This window comes from Callorhinus ursinus, unplaced genomic scaffold (genome assembly GCF_003265705.2).
Source record: "Callorhinus ursinus isolate GAN/ISIS: 27379988/994484 unplaced genomic scaffold, GSC_fseal_2.0 scaffold12, whole genome shotgun sequence".
NCBI classification, from domain to species: Eukaryota; Metazoa; Chordata; class Mammalia; order Carnivora; family Otariidae; genus Callorhinus; species Callorhinus ursinus.
In genome coordinates, this window is record NW_027397074.1 from 46,426,438 (window position 1) to 46,439,458 (window position 13,021).

The following is a 13,021-nucleotide window of genomic DNA, read 5'->3' on the forward strand; positions in this document are numbered from 1 at the left end:
ATGTGCAAGCTTTGTGTGAATATGTTTTCATTTCTCTTGGGAATATACATAGCTAGGAGTGGAATTATTGGGTATTAGGACAACTTTATGTTTACCTTTTGAGAAAGTATCAAACTGTTTTTGCAAAGAGGCTGCAACATTTCACATTCTCACCAGCAGAAGAGGAGAGTTCTAATTCCTCCTCATTCTTGTCAACACTTGTTATTGTCAGTTTTTTTTTTTTTATTATAGCCATCTTGGCAAGTATGAAGTGGCATTTCATTGTATTTCCCTAATGACTAACAATGTTGAGTATTTCTTTGTGTATTTATTGGACATTTATATCTCTTTTTTTGAGAAATATCTATTCAGAGGCTTTCCCTTTTTTTGATTTGGTTATTTGTCTTCTTATTGTTGAGTTGTAAGAGTTCTATATGGTATACATATTCTGGATACAAATTTCTAGTCAGATATATAATTTGAAGATACTTTATCCCATCATATGGGTTGTCTTTTCAGTTTCTTGCTGGTGTCATTTGATGCACAGAAGTTCATACTTTTGATGAAGGCCACTTTATCTTTTTTGCTTTGTCACTTAAGCATAAGAGACCATTGTCTAACCTAATGTGACAGTGATTTACTTTTATGTTTTCTTCTAAGAGTTTTAGAGTTTTAGCTCTTACACTGAGGCTTATGATCCTTTTGAGTTAATTTTTGTGTCTGGTATGAGGTAGGGGTCCAAATTCATTCCCTTTCATGTGGATATCCAATTGTTCCAGCACCATTTGTTGAAAAGACTAATCTTTCCCCCATTAAATTGTCTTGCACCTTTGTTGAAAATCAATTGACCATAAATGGGAGGGTCCATTTCTGGATTCTCAATCCTATTCCATCATTATGGAATATGTCAAAATGTCTATTGTTACACCATTACCATATTGTCTTGACTTCTAGAGTTCTATAATAGATTTTCAAATCACTGTGTCACTCAACTTTATTCCTCTTTTTCAAAATTGCTCTTTCTAGGTTTCTTCTTGCTTGTGTCTCTGACTGAAGTGCTTTGTTTTGAGGGACATTCCTCAGAACGTAGTATACCACCATCGGCCCTCCCCTAGCTCCTTTTTCTGCCTTGGATTTTTTTCTGGAATTTTCAGCCCCTGTATGGATATGGGAAGACGAGACAGGGAAGAGAGCAGGGGTTTATCCTCCGGCCACCTTCCAGAAGACTTCAACAGCACAGAAGTGGAGAGGATGTCTCATTTCTTCACAGTTGTTGGCTTCACAGCGCCAGGTCAGGGGATCGATTTGGGGAGACACACAAGCATCTTTCTCCTTCCTCTTTGCTCATGGTCTCATTTGGTTTCATAAAAGTCTCCTTTAACGAAACCTGGGTAGATTCCTTTCAATCCCATTCCACCTTCTGTATAACTGATGTTTGCCCAATACCTTCCACTATGACTATTAGAGACTGTTCATGGCCAGCATCTGTCTTGGTTGGTTTATGCTCATGTCTGATGATAATATTTTGAACCCTGCTCATCACACGTGTCAATTACCCCTAGATACCAAGATATGATTACCTTTCAGGCTAAGCTTTGCTGCTGTTATGAGCTTTCATCTAAGCTGTGCTTTAGAACTATAAGCCAGGTGCCACTTGGCTTTGGAGGTCTCCATTGGATGGGACATGAAATCGTGGTGTAGCTGCAGTTTCTGACCGCACTGAGTAATTTCATTTAATAATCATTTTGATTTTCCCTCTGTGTAAATTTTCCCTGAGAGGAGGTTAGGCTCATTGGGAGGTGAATTCATTCTCTCAAGTCATTAAGTTTCCAGTTAGTGCTCCGCAGCTGTAATTAATTAAACTATACTCAACTTCCCTAAAAATGAAATTCTCTATATCCCCAGTGAATTTGAGACTCACACTGCATAGATTGAGGTATGAACACACCAAAACCTGAATTTTTCTTGAAGCTTATCTTACCTAAATTTTTTTCTTTTTGCCTCCCAGTCTGCCTTGATGAAGGTATCCTGTAAGTAGGGGCATGAGGAAGGTGGTGTTTCATTTCTACTTTGTACTTCACAGAGTTTTTTTGGTTAATCTAAATGTCTTATCTGGTAATAATATCTGAGAAGAGGGTGATAGACGAAGTATTCTTTATTTTAATTAAAATGCTAACATAAGGCATGATCATTGAGCGATTGCATTACAAAGCAGCTACTTTTTCTGCCATAGTTAAGTGTGATTTGATGCGTCCATTATGAGCCTCTCTTCTCAGGGGTTTATATCTTGGCCAAAATAGTCCCTCCAGGCTGAAACTTGGCAGACAACTCAGCCTAATTACAGTCATTTTCCTTTTTGGATTAAGAAAATGGAATTATTAGAGTGCTTTAAGCCCACCCATCCCCATATTTTCAAAGGTCTGTATTTCTATCATCATAAATTGTGGGCTTTTGATCCTTTCAAATAAGATGGCAACTTAGCAAGAACCAAAGGAGTTCTTAGTACCTGTGAGCAACTTGATCCAGGCATTCCACAGAGAGGGACTCATCCTTCTGCAAGCAATTTTAGCCAGGAGTCCAGGAAGTCACTACATTAGTAACAAGGTTTGTGGGGGTGTCAAGAAGGCTGGTGCTGTGGGTTTTGCTACCTTCAGTAAACAGGCAAGGTGTATCTCCTACTCCCAAGTCATGAGTCCACAGCCCCATCACATCCCTCCCTTGACTTTCAGCTGCCCTAGAATTGTCCTTCCACACGTCGGACCTCCATGTTCCTCATTCATCTTTACCCATCAATAGGGGTGGACAAAATTCAAGGGGGTTAGTGGTGATTGGTGGGTTCTTAGGGTATTAATAGAAATCCTGGGTCAGCAAATCTTCTCTGCAGGAGTCACTTATGTTGTGATCTTGGAGACCTCAGGGTTCAGTGGCTTTACCACCTCCAGAGGGCCAGGTAGGTGATTTGTTTGCTTCCATGAATTATCATTGTATTATTTTTGCCACAGTTATTTGACATATAGATCACTATGGATAGTATTAAAATTTTCATCATTCCTTAGGTGCAATTAAGTGAAATTGGACTTAAAATTCTACATCTTACCTTTTCTAACCCACTTGACTTTTTTCTATAACTCAAGGCATGTCATGTCCTCTTTGAAATACTTTCACTTAAAGTGAAAATATTGTAGATAGTAGATGGAATGCTTTTGCAACTTTTAGATAGCTTCCCTGACAAAAACCACAACCTACAATTTGCAAACTTTTGTGAAGAAATCAGTGTGGTTTCTGCAATTTACAGCTTGGAATTCCCTGGGTTCTTGCTTGTAAATCTATCTAGATCTATGCCATGAATATGTAACATGCAGACTGATGCTGAATGTAGCACTGTGATATAAATAGGTTTCTTGGGCTTTTCAGAAAAGCAACAGGAGTTAAAAAAAATTCAACTCTGTTTTCTGCACTGTGCAGCCCATTAAAGAGACTGTGGAATCAAAATGCTGAAGATGTTAGACAGAAAATGTTGCTGAATCAGTCCCTTCGAAGAGGCTGGCGCGAATGAGTCATGTGGTGCAGAGGGAGAAGAAGCTGGGCACACTCCTAGCTGTCGAAGATTTTATTTACTCCGAAGGTTTGGTATTTGTGTGAGTGCAGTGAAAAAATAAGGTATGTCAATGATACATACAAACAAAGTTACAACAATTAAATTAAAAACTGAAAAGGTTTTGAATGTTAAAACCAAAAACGTTTTAATTGAACATAATTCTATGGAAGACTATTAAATTACCACTTTGGAACAGAAGCACAAACAATGTGATAATGAGTTATGGAACCAAAATTTAGAACAGATAAGCTGAAAAAATTACAGGTACCCTGGTGTAGGAAATGCACAGTGCTGATGATATGAAAATATGAATTATTTATACCTTCTTTAAATGTAGAATGTAAATTTGCTTGGAATTAATTTCTGTTGGGAAATCACTACACAGTAAACATGGCTGTCTCTTAGGGTAATATTTTTCCTCCTAAATGTTATTATTATTATTTTATTATTATTGTTGTTGTATTGGGAAGAAGAGGAGATGAAAAAATACTCAAGATTGAAACTGCCAAGTTATGGTTACACTGGAACATTAAAATTTCATTTCTAGGCAACATAGAATGTAGGCGGTTACAAAGTAAATTACCCTACGCTTTTTAACAAAGGATAGCCACACTGAGTGTTATGGACTGAATTGCTCCCCCCTCCACCACAGATTCATGTTGAAGCCCTAACCCACAATGTGATCGTATTTAGAGATGGGGTCTTTGGAAGGTAATTAAGGGTCAATGAGGATATAAAGGCAGGGCCCTAACCCAATGGGACTGCTGTTCTTATAAAAGAGGAGGATCTCCATGTGTGTATGTGTGTGTGTGTACAGAGGAAACATCATGGGAAGATGTAGCAAGAACATGGCCTACTGCAAACCAGGAAGCAAACCCTTTCCAGGAATGGAATTGGTCAGTATCTTGATCTCAGACCTCCAGCCTCCTCAACGGTAAGAAATGAATTTCTGTTGTTTAAGCCACCCAGTCTGTGGTGCTTTGTTATGGGATCATGGGCAGACTAAGACACTAGGTCAGTAAGATGCACATTTAAATTTAATTTGAAGGCATTTTTATATTTACTAATGTTCATCCACTGAAGACCATAAAGGCTTTTTTTTTTCAACCCTCTGAACTGTGTGTGCATGAATGCCTGTATGTACTGCCCCTCAATTACTTCTGTTTATTGATTCATTGAACGTATATTGTTGTTTCTTCAGAATGGGAAAGTCAATCTGTAATCACTATAAAAATTGTTGAGATAGTTTACATTCTTTTTCCCTATTAAAGCTTTAAACTCTGATGTGTATTTACATTTTCAACCCATCTTCACTTAGACTAAGCACATTTCAAGTGCTTGTAGCCACATGTGGCTACTGGCTCTCATATTGGACAGTACAAGTTTAGATTGGTTCAAATTAGTTAGTCTCACACAAAAGTAATGTGGAATAAGTCTATCATATCTATAAGAGCATATTCAAGTGATGAGCCAATAGATTCTTGGGTCTTCTTAAATATGTATACTGAATCATCTCAACTATAGACTATAACTAATGTGAGAAAGAAAATTTATGATTATCTAAGAGGCATGGACATGGGACCACTGTCTGTGGTCTTGGGTCCTGGGCTCTGTCTTGACTAACGTCTTCCTCCTTAACTAACCTTCCAGGAAACCTCAGTAGCTCCTCACCCCAATGCACTTCACAGGTGGGGAAGCTGAATCCAGAAAAGGAAAGCAATTGGTTTGACCAAATTATACAGTTAATTAGTAGCAGGACTAAGACTAAGACCCAGGTCTTCCAGCTCTCTATTCGTTAATCTTTAGTAAACCATGGTATTTCTGAATTGTTGCCAAAATGTCCTTGTAACCCTTACCAAAATAACTGTTCTTCAGAACATACACAAATCATATAAATCACATGTGGGGGTGGTGGGAGGGGGAAGGTGGGAAGGGATTTAATGAATAAGTTTTGTTAGTTAACATAAATATGTACTAATTTATCTCAGCTTCTCAGAATATTTTTAGGCTCTCTTGCCATTCATTTCTCTTCTCTGTTCTGGCTGAAGGCCATGTTCTGGAGTCCTTTGGGCCAGATGGACTAGCTGTGAGGTCTGGGCTTATAATTTCTCTGTGACTCCGTTTCCTCAACCTATACAACAAGAAGAAAAGAGGTACTTCTCTTATAATGTGGTTGGAGGGATTTAATAAAAAAAAGACATTAAAAACACAATAAAATCTGGTACATATTAAGCATTTAATATATGTCAGTTGTTATGGATGGATAAAATTGCCACATAACTGAGTTTCAAATGATGATGTTGATTACTTCTTATTCTCTTCTAGTAAGAGATTGCTTCTGGCTGGAATGTCTTCCCATCTTCCCTTCGAGAGTGTTGGTGGGAGGCAAATGTAATGGGGGTCACATTCTAGAGGCAAAAGGTAATAGATGCTTTGTCTCATACTCTCACTAAAGACACTAAAGCCAAACACTCGCTAAGAGCAAGAGGAGAGTATGTGAGTGCCCTTGTCATTAGTGAAGGGTTGGCTGGCTACTAGGAGCCAGTCAGACTTGTATGGTGTCTGACAAGTTCTCTCTGAGTCTCTCTGCTGCCCATCTCCCCCTACTCCCCTGCCTTAGCTTTACCTGGACCTTCTTCCCATGAGTACCCCTTGTTTCTTCCACATTGAACGTCTCAAAACTCTATCAACTCATCAACCCCTTATCCATGCTGTGTCTTTGCACCTAACTTTCCCTCTGCCTAGAACATTCTTACCACTCCCCTCTCCTCCTGCCCAACACCTCTCTTCACCTTTTCTTGGCAATGTACAACCTCCGATGCCTGCTCTTCCTTGAATTCTGAATGCTCCTGGGCCCCTCTGGCATTTTGTTCTGACCTGTCAAGTTATCAGAAGATGTGTGTTGAGTCTCTCTTCTGCACCAACAGGGGGGCTCTTTCTGGGTGGGGACCCACCTTACTCACTTCCCCATCCCCAGCTCCTAGCACATGGCCTGGTGCCTCCTAAGTGCCCATGCACACGGGTTAGATAAAGGAATTAAGGATCGGGCCTACAGCTGACCGCCGTTCTTACCATTATAGCCCCAGAGCTCTTTCCCTTCTGTGCTCAGAGTCTGGAGCTCTGTTAGGCTTCCAAATGTAAATTCTGTCTTTTAATTATGAACCATAGAAAAATATGTGTGTGAATGTGGGTATATTTTTAACCTTGGGTGCTTGCATTCTTTTTACCATTGCCTGTCTTGGAAAGCCTTGCCTTCCCTGTGATCACACCTCTCTCTCTCAATAAATGGACATGAAAGCGAAGACATGAATATTTTTATCTGACATTATTTTGGAGCATTGTTTTCCTGTTTGTGGCTGTTTCCTTTTCATGGACCATTAGCAGCTTCCAAAGGCAATATCCTTTCACTGTCACACTAGGCCATGGGGGGCCATTTCAACAACTTCAGACTAGGGCATTAAGTGCAATTCTGGATGAGAGTCAGCACATAACCAAATAAAAATAATAAAGGGAAAGCTTGTAGGAGCCATTTGGAACGCTGTCCCACGCTGAATTCATTTGCAGCCTCACAGAAACCTACCCATCACCGGTGATCAGCCCCAAGCCCGACCGTACCTTATTTAATTGTAAAGTATTTCATATCCTCAGAAACAGCCCTGCTCATTTGCTTTTCCTTTTTTGGAGGTTGTCTTGGTGGAATGCTGAGATCCTAATCAGTGGGAGAAGAAGAAAATGCAGGTTTTTATTTTAGCAGAAAAAAAAAGATGCATTTCTTACAGCTTCTCTCCCTTTCTTAAAATGAGCATTTAGGAGGCCTCTTTGGAAATTCTTCTAAAATAGGTGCTTAGCACAGGGGAGAAAGAAACAGAAAAGCAAGGCTAATTAAGCTCAAGTGCCTAATTCAGCATGAGCCACTGCCACCCCTGGTCTCCACATGGATGGCAGCTTCAGAAATGAACTGGGGAAAGCCAAGCATGGGAATTGGTTTCCAGGCCAGTGTCCCTGAAGGTCAACCCACTTGAGAGTGTCCTCAGGTCTAGCCAACCCGGGGAAGTTCAGCCTACATCAGTGTATCCCTAACTTTCCTGACACCAGGGCCCCTCAGGGAGGTCAGTTGTTAAAGACACCTATTCCCAGAGACCTCTCACCTTGAAATTCTGACTTAGTTGGTCTGGGGAGGGTAATGAGAATCAGTATTTTAAGTGATTCTGGATGAACCTTATGATCCTACAAGTGAGAAAACACTGCCCTAATTTATTTATCCATTCTCTGAGCAAACTTCTTTGCTATCCAATTTTGTACGAGGTGGTGTCCTAGAAACTGTGGGGACAGAGCAGGACTAGACGTGGACCCTGCCCCCCGGGGAGTCCACAATCTAGAAGAAGGTTGTGGCACTTCCAGAAAGCTGCCAGTTCATGCTTTTGTCTTCAGCTTTTCTACAACTCATTGATGCAGATGAATAAACACTGGTAGTATATTCACTCATCAGGCAGTCAAGAAATGCTTGTAGAGTTTTTGTGTAAGATGCCATTCCTAAGACCCGAAAAGGTCACACCCCAGAGCTGATCCTTCAGTTCAGAATATCTAAGGACAGCCTACATTAGAAGACCAGAGATGACTCATGAATCTGTTTAACTAAATAATGCTAGTACAAAAGTCATAGCTAATATTCATCACATGCTTATTATGTGCTGAGCTCTGTGCTGGACATTTTCCTCTAAGCTCCTTTAAGTGAAGGGCTGTTTTGTTCATTGTTATATCCCCAGCTCCTAAGACAGGACCTGGCACATAGTAACTGCTCAATAACTATTTGTTAAATTAATAGGTAAATATATTATTAGCTGACATAATCATCAAGACAGTTCTCTGAGCTAAATACTAAATACTCCAGATATTCTAGAACTCTGGGAGAACTAGAGATTCTGAACCCGGAAATTCAGAAATATAGAGAATCTCTATTTTTATCAAGGTCTTTGAAAGAGTCTCCAGATCAGCCAGATTTGGGAAGTAGGAAATCTGGACCAACCCCCTAATAGATATATAAATCCCGTGGGCTACATTCTCCTTTTTTGGCTTCACCTTGAACATCTCAAGGACAAAAAATTCACCACAGATTATGCTAGCCCATACTGTAACCCGTACCAAAGCCCAATCACCTTAGTTGTAGAAATGCTCTTCCTTATGATTACCTGAGTCTGACCTTTCCTTCACTACTTCTATCCTGATTTCCTCTCCAGGTAAAGGATGATGCCTACAACATTTAGCTCCCGATTACCGTGTATAAATGAAGAATTGGATCTTACCATCATACCATGATCTAGAAACAAGGGGAATGCTGAATCCACAGCTGATCCTAGCTGAGAGGCTTAGACCCTGGACTCATTAGAAATCAACACTGTGCTCTGAGTTTAGGAAGTACATGGACCCAAGTCCCATAAACTCAGGTTTGAAAATTGACAAACATATTAATTATGTGACCTTGTACAAATTCCTTGGGCTCTCTGAACTTCAGTTTTCCCATATGTGATGTGTCAATAATAAAATATGCTACCATGGTGTGGGTAAAATATAATAGGTAACAATAACAAAAACAAAATCCATATGTAAAAGTAAAATAATATTACATAAAAAACATAGCTAACATTTGTCATGTGCTTATTATGTGCTGAGCACCATCTTAGCTAATACTCCCTTAAACTCCTTTGGCCTGTTTCGTTTGCTTTGTTCATAGTTGTATCCCCAGCACCTAGAACAGCATCTGACTCATAGTAACTGCTCAATAAATATTTGTTGTATAAATGAGTCAACCCATTAGCTTACCTAATCTTCAAAATAGCTTTGTGAGCTAAATGCTACTGGCAACCCTATTTTACAGGTGGGAAAACTGAGACTGGTTACTCGTTCAACCAGGAGGTGATGGAAAGGGAGTTTAAACCCAATACATTCCCAACGCAATTTATTATGTGTCTTTTACCATTGGTTGCTAATGTTAGTAAATGTGACATTAGATTTGTATCCTTATGCTTGGTGACATCTGTTGCTGGAGAAGGAACACATGAATTTGGTTGTGGTACTGGATCTTAACCTATCATCACTCCATCCTGTGGGTGAATGTGCATTTTCAGAAGCTGGCGGCACCAGACCGGGGCAGCGTCATTTTCGTCCAGCTCCTGGTGGCCTCGCTGCCTGCTTTGTGAGATACCATGCTTTACCCAGAGCCTTGGGTTGTCTTTTCCTCCCACTGAACAGTCATTGGGAAAAGTGAGAACTCTGAAGCTGCTGGACTGAAAATGAAATATGCAGTGGCTTCGGGCTATGTGTTCCCTTTGCTGGGAAGCACCGCCAGGATAATTGTTTCTACAAAAAGAAACTACAACTCTGGCAAAAAAAAAAAAAAAAAAATCAAACCCTCTGTTTGCTTGAGCCTATCATAAAGCATTGATGGTAATTATAGAAGCTGATTGTGCGACAGTTTCGTTTAACTTAATTGGCAATTTTTTTAAGCCACAACACAATAAAAGTAGTAAAGAACGAGTCAGGTTCTAGAGTGGAACATTTAGCTTTGGTGAAATGTCGAAGATCTGTACACACCGCCAAAGGTGTGGGAAAATAACTCTTGGCTGTCAGCTCTGTTATTTAAACCTTTGCTCCTCGTGTTTTAGATTCTGTTTCCTGAATGCAGAGTCTGATGTGGGCTTTTAGCCCATTGTGGCTAAACAGGTCTTTCAGCTGTTGTGGGAAGAAATGTGCCCCATAAACTAATTTGGAAACATGGGAGTCCTGTGTCTAGGAGAGGTGGCTTTGCAAGACGACCTAACTGTTCCCCATTACCAGTTAAGTACAATTGCCTCTTGGGGGGGTTCATTTTACTTGATTAAAAATTGGTTAAATCTTGGGGCGCCTGGGTGGCTCTGTTGTTAGGCATCTGCCTTCAGCTCAGGTCATGATCCCAGGGTCCTGGGATCGAGCCCCACATCGGGCTCCCTGCTCCGCGGGAAGCCTGCTTCTCCCTCTCCCACTCCCCCTGCTTGTGTTCCCTCTCTCGCTGTCTCTCTCTGTCAAATAAATAAATAAAATCTTAAAAAAAAATTGGTTAAATCTTTACCTCGTTTTCCATCACAGGGATGGTCTCATCCTTGTTCCCCACCCTTGGCCTCTTCCCTCATTCTCTCCATCATCATGTTCATCATCTTCATCTCCCTCATGACCAGACTATCCTAATAATAATAGTGACAACAGCTAGCCCACTAGGTTATGATCATTGCCATAGGCCAAATACAAGGCCAAGGACCTTGGAGAGATGATCTCATCTACCCCTCATGGCAACAATTTAGAAGCCATTCATGACAAAGGGGCAGAGCTTAGACACGCTCCTGTCTAGCACCAGGGCATATGATTTTATCCACGATGTTATTCTGTGACTTTTAGAGTTTTGTCTACAACTCGGCCCCCATCTTTGGAACAAAGCTTAGTGCTGGTTCACAGCCAAGGCAAAAATAGAATGAAAACCTCAGGGCCACCATTGGAAGTGAGGCTTGAAATTGGTCTTGCTACCTGTAAAGCTGGTATCCACTATGTCAGGGATGACCCTTGGCCCGGGGGGGGGGGGGGGGTCATGTCCCTTCCAGGTGACAGTCTTCCACGTGCAATAACCCCTCCCCTCGGCTCCTCCTCCAAGCAGAACTCCCGCCCGCCCTCTTTCCCGGCCCAACTTGCCAGGTCCCCAGTAGGCTTGGAGCTCTTCCCTGAACGCCAGCCCACTATCTGGGGCCCGAGAGACTCCTCCCTGTTCTTATCAGTTCCTTCCCCCTAGGGCTTAAAGTCCCAATCCTGTACCTATGAGTATAGAGTGGAGACTAGATATTCCTCTTAAATGAAAATCTCAGTGATGGTGAGGATCACAGTGATTTATTGAGTGCTATTTGCCAGCGCTATGCTAAGTGACATTCCTTGTACTGACTGCCCTCACAATGAGCCTAGGAGGTTGGTCTGTTGTTCCCCCCACCCCATTTTCCAAAGGAGGGAATGAGATAGAGAAGGGTTCATTGACTGACCTAAGGTCCCACAGGTAGAAAATGGCAAAGCCAGATGTGTACCCGAAGTGGGTAAGCTAATCGTAACACTATGTTGTAGTGTCAAAGTAGCATGGCCAATGGTTTAGAAAGCCAAGCTTTTAAAATGTGTCAGATGAACACACAGCTTCCAGGTAAATTGATTTACAAAGGAACACTTCTGCTTCAACTCTACCATGCAACCTTGAAATGCGTGGAGTTCATGTAACATTCAGGTTCCAGTCTCCTGATTCCTCAAGGGTCTTTTCTGCTTTCAAATCACATTTTAGAATTCCTTTACCTGCAATGCTGTGTAATGATTGGATTACAAGTATAATCATAGTCCATATTCTTACATGTACAGATATCTTCCTATCAAAACTATAAACAACCACATTACTATCTTTATCTGTATGGGACTCATGAACATTCAACCATGCCATCGACATTTATATACGTTATTGATACTGCTTAGCCAGTTAACAAGGAATGGTAGGCTTTTATGGCCTTGGCACTTGATATATATTCAGCAGTATCTAGATGAGTAAAAGTTGTTTTGATAAGAAACTTATACATGTATGATTATATGTACACAGTCTTACTCATTTGTAAAATGGTGGCGAAAGGGTTCATACTAAAGACACCCTAGAGGTTTAGCTGTGGGAAGTCATCCAAGGGAATCTGAAATGGGGAAGGAGCTAAGTCAGGACTAGGGCTGGCTCTCTTTGCAAATGAACTGTGAATAAGAGGCAATCATCAAATAAGAAAAGGGAATTCAGTAGGTGGCTCAGCAGGGGTCACAAGCTCTGAGACAGAAGAAATGAGAAGTTTTATATTCACAGGGCTGGACTGAGTCTTCATGCTCAGGTCTGTGGTACCCACTTAGAGGCCACATGGCAGCTAATACAATCATAAAACTACAGTGGGCATGCCTTGGGAAAGATGAAGAGGAAAGAAAGGAACAGATTAGAGAAAAATGGCAAAGGTTTCACTGGGCAGAAGCCCCAGAAACCTCCATTTCTTCACAGAACTACACCGATCTCTAGGGCCAGCACCAGGGGCTAAGAAAGGACAGGCTTGCTTCCCTGATTCAAGGGGCTGAGTCTGAGGGAAGAACCCTCTGGATCAGTGCTAAGTGACGGGGGGCGGTGGCCAGAGAAAGTACTTCCTGAGCATGTCACCAAGATGTCTGTGGGCCAGTCCAATTCCTTCCATGAACCTTCCGAAGTCATTGTAGCTCCAGGTGAGAAAGTCTGATGTGAATAGTAGGACTAGAGCTGAGGGCCCCTGAGATGGGCCTGTGGAGCCCACTCACTGATGGCTGGATGAAACCAACTCTGGGGTTCTGTACATTCTCATTTTTAAAAGGTTTTGTCTTCATATGTAATGACTG

The 13,021-nt window shown here is 41.2% G+C and overlaps 2 long non-coding RNA genes across 2 annotated transcripts in view; one reads left to right on the top strand and one right to left on the bottom strand.

Moving 5' to 3' along the window:
• Positions 1-1,160: 1,160 nt before the first annotated feature.
• Positions 1,161-4,494, top strand: LOC141373802 (uncharacterized). The gene is made up of 3 exons (XR_012380127.1): positions 1,161-1,270; positions 3,445-3,639; positions 4,395-4,494. It is a non-coding gene; the product is annotated as an uncharacterized lncRNA (long non-coding RNA).
• LOC141373801 (uncharacterized) overlaps positions 3,711-13,021 on the bottom strand; it is a 33,253-nt gene continuing 23,942 nt past the window's right edge. The window contains exons 3-4 of the long non-coding RNA XR_012380126.1: positions 7,193-7,286; positions 3,711-5,708 (exon numbers count right to left, since the gene is read on the bottom strand). This is a non-coding gene — a long non-coding RNA (uncharacterized lncRNA). The remainder of the gene's footprint in view (positions 5,709-7,192; positions 7,287-13,021) is intronic.